This window comes from Triticum dicoccoides, chromosome 2A (assembly GCF_002162155.2).
Source record: "Triticum dicoccoides isolate Atlit2015 ecotype Zavitan chromosome 2A, WEW_v2.0, whole genome shotgun sequence".
In the NCBI taxonomy this organism is placed as follows: domain Eukaryota; kingdom Viridiplantae; phylum Streptophyta; class Magnoliopsida; order Poales; family Poaceae; genus Triticum; species Triticum dicoccoides.
In genome coordinates, this window is record NC_041382.1 from 761,740,733 (window position 1) to 761,747,834 (window position 7,102).

The 7,102-nt window shown below is 49.1% G+C and overlaps 1 pseudogene; it reads right to left on the minus strand.

Moving 5' to 3' along the window:
• Positions 1 to 2,112: 2,112 nt before the first annotated feature.
• On the minus strand, positions 2,113 to 2,250 carry LOC119359950 (annotated as a pseudogene).
• Positions 2,251 to 7,102: the final 4,852 nt, after the last annotated feature.

A 7,102-nucleotide genomic window follows, 5' to 3' on the forward strand; every position in this document is an offset into this window, starting at 1 on the left:
CACTGATCAGTGGCATTTGCTCATGGGCAACTACCACTGATCAGTGCAACTTGCTCTTGGGCAAGTTCCCTGATCAGTGGCATGGTCCGGCAATGTCCACCTGCCACGTGCACCCCCAAAAGTTGGACGGCGGCACGTCGACGCACAGCTAGTAACCGCATATGCGTCCGGCTGCGCCAAAACTTCGTTGCGAGCGGTGCACACGGCCTCGTAAAGTGTGCACTACTACTTAACGAGGCCTTCTGGCAGCAAGTGCATGAATCGTTTCACGCATGAAAGCATATTGTACCCTACGACATGTACATCATTTAACAATGCAATGTGAGGTCGCTATCGTATCGTTGGTATGCTATTCAGACTAGCTCGCCAAGTTTTGTAACGTGGTTCGTCAAGTACGTGGAGGCAAGGTGGCCATTGCACGCGGCAAAGGACGAGATCGTAAGTTTTGCTTTCTCTTTCTCAACTTGTTGATTGATTCATTCACTCATTAAAGGGTGATGCTAAAGCTTGGTACAATACCCTTGCTCCTAGTTGTGTGCGTAGTCCCCAGGATATGCTTTATTATTTCTCTGAAAAATATTTCCCTGCTCATAAGAAACAAGCTGCTTTACAGGAAATATTTAACTTTGTTCAAACTAAAGAAGAGAGTCTCCCACAAGCTTGGGGGAGGCTTTGCCAATTACTTAATGCTTTGCCCGATCATCCTCTTAAGAAAAATGAAATACTTTATATCTTCTATAATGGACTCACAGATGCTTCTAGGGACTTCCTAGATAGTTGTGTTGGTTGTGTTTTCAGGGAACGAACTGTTGGTCAAGCTGAAGAATTATTGAATAACATATTGAAAAATTATGATGATTGGACTCTTCCTGAACCACCGCCTATACCCACTCTGAAGAAGAGGGGTATATTACATCTCAGTCCTGAAGATATGCAAGAGGCAAAGAAATCTATGAAGGAAAAATGTATTAAAGCTGAGGATGTTAAAAATTTACCTCCTATTGAAGAAATACATGGGCTTAATACACCACCACTACCTAAGGCGGTAGAGGTAAATTCTCTTATGAAGTTAAGTGATAATGATAATCCTCATAATATGCATCCTAGCCAATGCCTTTATGAGTTTGAAAACTACATTAGAAAACAAGATCACTTCAATGCAAATGTTATGAAACAATTGAAATACAATTTTGATATGATTGCTCGCTTGAGTGAATTTTTATTTAGAATATCAAATGATGTTAGAGGTGTTGGAAAGCATGCTTCTATGCTCCAAACTCAGTCAGAACAAGTTGCTAAATCTCAAAGAGAGTTGCTTGATGAAATGAATAATAATACACATGACTTTGCTGTTAGAGTTGCAACTAGAGGAGGTAAAATGACTCAGGAACCACTTTATCCTGAGGGACACCCAAAAAGAATTGAACAAGACTCATAGAGCTAACACTAGTGCACCTAGTTCTTCTAAAAAGAAAAGGAGGAAGAAAAATGATAGGAATATGCATGCTCCTAGTGAATCTGAAATAGAGAAACCTCCTGACAATGATAATGAAACTTCTATCTCTGATGCTGAAACTCAGTCTGGTAATGAACATTCACCTAGTGATAATGAAAAAGATAATGCTGATGTTTATGAAAATACTCAACCAAATAATAAAAAACCAGACAATGATGTTGAGATAGAACCATCAGTTGATCTTGATAACCCACAAACTAAGAATAAAAGGTATGATAAAAGAGACTTTGTTGTTAGAAAACACGGTAAAGAAAGAGAACCGTGAACTATGCATTTTCCACCTAAGTCAACTAAAAAGAATGATGCCGAAGAATTTGAACGCTTTGCTGAACGCTCACGGTTGTCTTCAGGTTGATAGACATGGTTAAAGTGGTTCCTGCAGTGTAGAGCGTCATGGCCAAACTTGGAGCACACCTGACACTTGATGTACTTGCCACGAGCACGCCCCTAGCCACGGCCTTGATCGCCTTGACCGCCTTGGCCTCCAGCTTGACCTCCGTGGCTGTCGCGCCCGCCATTGTGCTGGCCATCAGAGTTGCGTGTTGCAGAGTTGGCGGAGTGCGGCTCGCCCACGGACGCCTGCTATTCCATGCGGAACTCGGCACTGACGAGGAACGCGTAAAGCTGCCAAGGCTGATCGGCTCCTCGCGAGCAGTGATGGAGGCCACCAGAGGTTCAAATTCAGAACCAAGACCGGCTAGCATGTAGCCGAGGATCTTGTCATCACCAAGAGGCTTACCAATGGACGGCATAGCATCAGCAAAGCCCTTCATCTTGTTGAAGTATTCAGTAGCGGTGAGGTCCTTCTTCTTCAGGTTCGACAGCTGAAAACGCATCTGCATGAGATCTTCCTTGTTCTACGAGGAGAACATGTCATGGAGGGCCGCAGTGCAATGAGCACCAACTGGTCTCGCTGGTACCACTGAAGGAAGAGCGGGTTGGCCTCCTCCTTGGCATCAGCGTCGGCGCCGGTGGTGATGGTGATGGTGTAGGGCGGCGGCTGCACCTAGCCATCGACATAGCCGAAGAGGCCATGGGAGTGGAGCGTCGGGACAACCTGCACCTTCCAGAGGAGAAAGTTATCCCTTGTCAGATGGATTGTGATGAGATTGCCGATTGAGGAGATCGAGACAGGAGCGGAGGAGCTAGCAGCAGTGGTGAGGACGCCGGCGTTGGGAGAGGTGAGGGCACCGGTGGTGGAGTTGATGGCGGCAGGGCCTGACATGGTGGCGGCGGGGAGGGAGAGATCGATGGGAGAGGATCTTATCGCTCTGATACGAAGTCAAAAGGAATGAATTGCCGTGACTTATGCGTTAGGCCTTGCCTTCCATTTATACTCAGGCGGGATACAAGATAGATACAATTCAGTTAGGATTTATCTACAACAACCTAACTTGATCATTATCTATACAACACATGAACTGATCCTAACAACCTACGGTTAGGCTATAGACTCGTTTGACACTATGGCATGCTTCAAACTGCCGAGAAGTCCATGTCGACATATTAATGGCCAGCTACGCAAACTTTGGTGGGACTCAACTAAGGGTGAGAGGAAGACGGCTTGGGTGTCCTGGGAGGACGAGACTTGCCTGCTCCCCCGGCGTGTGCCCATCCGTGCTCCCGCGTACGTGGCTTATTTGATTGGAACAAAATAAGGCCCGGCCCCACTCTCTTAAAATCAGGGGGAGATGATTAGATTAAAAAGAAAAAAGGAAAAAAGACAACCGCTGGATGAAGTGGGAGCACGGATGAGAGCATGGGGAGGGAGCAGGCAAACCGGATCCGTCCTGAGAGGTTATACGCAACCGAAATTCATGGGAGGGATGGGCTTTCGAGATATCGAACTCTTCAATCTAGCTCTTCTGGCCCGGCAAGCATGGCGACTCCTACAGGAACCTAATTCCCTCAGTGCACGTATTTTAAAATCTGTTTATTACCCTTCTTGTACCATCTTGGATGCAGAGATTGGCAGCAACCCCTCACAAGTATGGCGATCAACCATAGAAGGTCGTGACACACTGAAACTCGGATTGATCAACAGGATTGGCACAGGTGAAGCGGCGGAAATTTGGAATGACAACTAGATCTCCAGGGATTTTAAATTGCGCCCAGTTTGTGCAAAATCTCCCCACCCACCTGTGTACGTCAGTGAACTAATTGATCAGGTGAGTGGCGGAAGGAATGTTCATGCTTTGGATGAGCACTGTTTTGAGATGGATAAACAATCTATACTGAATATCCCTCTCAGTTCGAAACGACAAGAAGATTCCTGGTCGTTGCACTACGATCGCAAGGGAGTCTTCTCTGTATGTTCGGCCTACAGGCTACTCGCAGCAATAAAAAAGCAACGGAAGGTTTGGTTAGAAAAGGTTCCAGTGCACTCTAATCCTGCCCTCGAAGGAAAATCTTGGACCAAACTGTAGGGTACTGATGTTCCAACTAAAATTAAGGTTTTCGCATGGAGACTAGCCAGAACCTCCCACCCTACTGGTGATGTCCGAGAAAACCGGAAGATCCAGCGTCTAGCATTTGTTCGGCAGCGCATGATTCTTGGAGGCACACGCTTTTCGATTGCGGAATGGCCCGATGTGCTTGGGCACTCATGGACGAGGAGCTGGTGGAGGTAATTATTTCTAACCGGACTGAAGACCCAAGGCTATGGCTCTTCTGGTTGTTTGATACTCTCCAGCCGGATGAGTTGGTGCCGGTGTTTGTCTCTATGTGGGCTATGTGGTGGGCGCCGCGGCGCGCGATACATGATCAGCAATTCCAAAGCCCCCTTACCACTTTCATTTTTATTAACAAGTTTCTTGATGACATTCAGACGTCCCATGCATGTGAGCTCAAGAACTCCAGGGGGCGCATATATCAGCGCAAAGGAAAGCTGCTGGCTGGCGCCGCCGCGGCGCCGCCGGCGGACAAAGCAAAACTTAATTCTGATGGTGCCATCAGCCTGGATGGTCGACGCGGTGCGGTGGCAGCAATTTGGAGGGACAAAAACGGCAAGTATATGGGAGCTTCTGCAGTAGTTTACGAAGGCTTGGTAGACCCAACGAGCTTGGAGGCCCAGGCATGCAATGAAGCTCTTTCGCTCGCAGCAGATCTTCTGCAGTCGTCCATCTTCGTCACGTCTGATTGTTTGGAAGTCATCAACAACATAAAATCTCCAACTGCCTGCCATTATGCTGCTGTTCTGCGGGAAATTGATCACCGGAGGATCTCGTTTCACAAGGCAATCTTCGGGCATGAGCGTCATAAACAAAATACGGAGGCGCCCGCGTCGCCTAGGGTAGGCGACTTGGGCGGCAGCCCCCAACCGCGCCGCCGCCGGGCCCCCCTTCTCCAGCTAATCCCCTCGCCGCCGCCGGAGGCCACAACCGGGCGAAGCCCGTGTCGTGGCGGCGGCGGCGGGGTCTTCCCCCCGTGGTGCGGCTCTCCTCTCCCACGGGGCCCCGCGGCTGGCGGCCCTCCTGCGGCTCGGATCCATGGCGGCGGCCATGGCTGGTGGCACACGGCGCTACTTGGCGGCGGGCGGCGCCAGCATAGTCAGGTGGGCCACTTCCCTGGCTATGTGGATGGCGGGGAGGTGGTGGGCTTCGGCTGCGGCGGCGGTTCCTCGTTGGATGTTGGTGGCCATGGTGATGTTCGTCCTCGACCCCGATCTACTCCGATCTGCAGCGGATCCGGCCCTTGGTGACTTCGGTCACCGTTCTTGGGTGCTGGCCTTGCAGATCCGGTGGCTGGAAGGGTTCCGGGGGAATCTCTTGGCCGGCGTGGCGGCCACTCCGATGGCAGTGCCTTTGGGTGTTGCTTCCCTCGTTGGAGGCTTCGGAGAGGATCTCCTTCCTTCCACCCCTCCCAGGAGCTCAGGTGAAAACCTCAGACCCCCCTGTTCCAAGCGACGACGACACCACGGTGGCGTGCTCCTTCCCGAAGGCGTTGCTCGGGGGCTGCTCAAGCGGCGGTGGAAGTGGCGGCGGTTCGATGTCGACACATGCATTCTGGCCAGCTTCATCTTGGAGGCTGCGGCGACGTAGGCGACGCTCGTCTGGTGGAGCTACTGCCGATGGTCGAGGCATCGTTGGTAGTCTGCGCCATCAGGTTCGGGGTGCTCAGGGGGAAACCCCAGATCTGGGTCTTCCGGATCGGATGATGATGGCGTTCTATCGCTTTCCCTTCTGGGGGCATCGTCTTGGAGCAAGTGCTGGCTGGAGGGATGGTGGAGCGGTGTTTCGTCCCAAACTTTGATGGCGGCGGAGATCGATGGCATGGCGCTGTGGAGACTCGGCATCCGACGTGCGAAGATGGGCTCGCGCAGGAGGAGGTTGTTGTCTGGCGTCATGGTGACATCGATGGCAGAGTGGCCAGACAAGGTAGAAGCCTCAATATGATCTGAAGACCTGTGGAAGATGGCGGCGACGACACACGAGTGCGTCTGACCGGATTGTGCCCTAGACCCGGTATGTGGCTCGGCTGGGGCTTCCGAATGAGTTTCGGCTTCCGACTTTTGATGTTAGGCTTAGGTGAGTGGTTTGGATAGTGGCCCAGCTAGCACCCCTTCATTATTTTGGATAGGAGTAGCGGCATATGTTGCCAAGATGGTGGATTCAGGCACATTGTTGTAATACTTTGTAAGGTCCTCGAGAATAATCAATAAAGTGGCCGTATGCATCTCCCAGATGCAGAGGCCGGGGATCATCCTCTTTTTTTTAAAAAAAAATGCTCTTGCTAAAGCATCTACAACTCTAGCCACTGGGCGCCATGTTTGGCTGATTTATGTACCTGATATTATACTTGTATTCCTGAGAACGTTACTATAATTCAATAAAGCCCTTTGGTTACTCAAAAAAAATTAAAATAAAAAATATCACTAAATTCTTTTGGACCCCGTAGCCGTTGGTACAGGGTTGGTCCATTGGGCTCCACCCCTCTATGCACGCACGGGGAGCTGTTGACGCCAACTGTCAGAGACTTGCTTGGAAAAGCTGCTATACCCAAAATTATTACTTAACTACAAAGAAAGTCTGTGGGAAACTTGTCCAGCCACGGCGACATGGGCACATAGTGGCGGCCGGACCACGATCGTGTTTACCTAGCAAAGTAAACAGTCTAGAGTCGCCGTCGAGTGTTCATAATATTCGAATTATTTTAAAAAAGAAACGTCTCTGAATCTTCCTACTGATTAACAAATTCCTCCATTGGAAGCAAACATAAAACCTGTAACACCCACTCACCGCGGTTTCAGTTAATATACTACGTACTAGATAGTGGATACTAGCTGCATTCGATGGCTTAGCTGTTAACAATTCGGCTGGTCGTAATAGTAGTATCATAGCTAGTATCATGCATTGCCAACTAGGCAATTTGATGAGGTGGCATAGCATTAAATGAAGAAAGAGATGATGTACTATCATATCATGATACCGTATCATAATAAATGTTATGCTATTTTGTGTCATGCATGACAATAAATAGAATACTACATGATACTAATATATGATACTATGCATTAAAGAGGTAGTATTATACACTAATATCATATGCATGATACTAGTATATGATACTTTCCATTACAACCAGCCG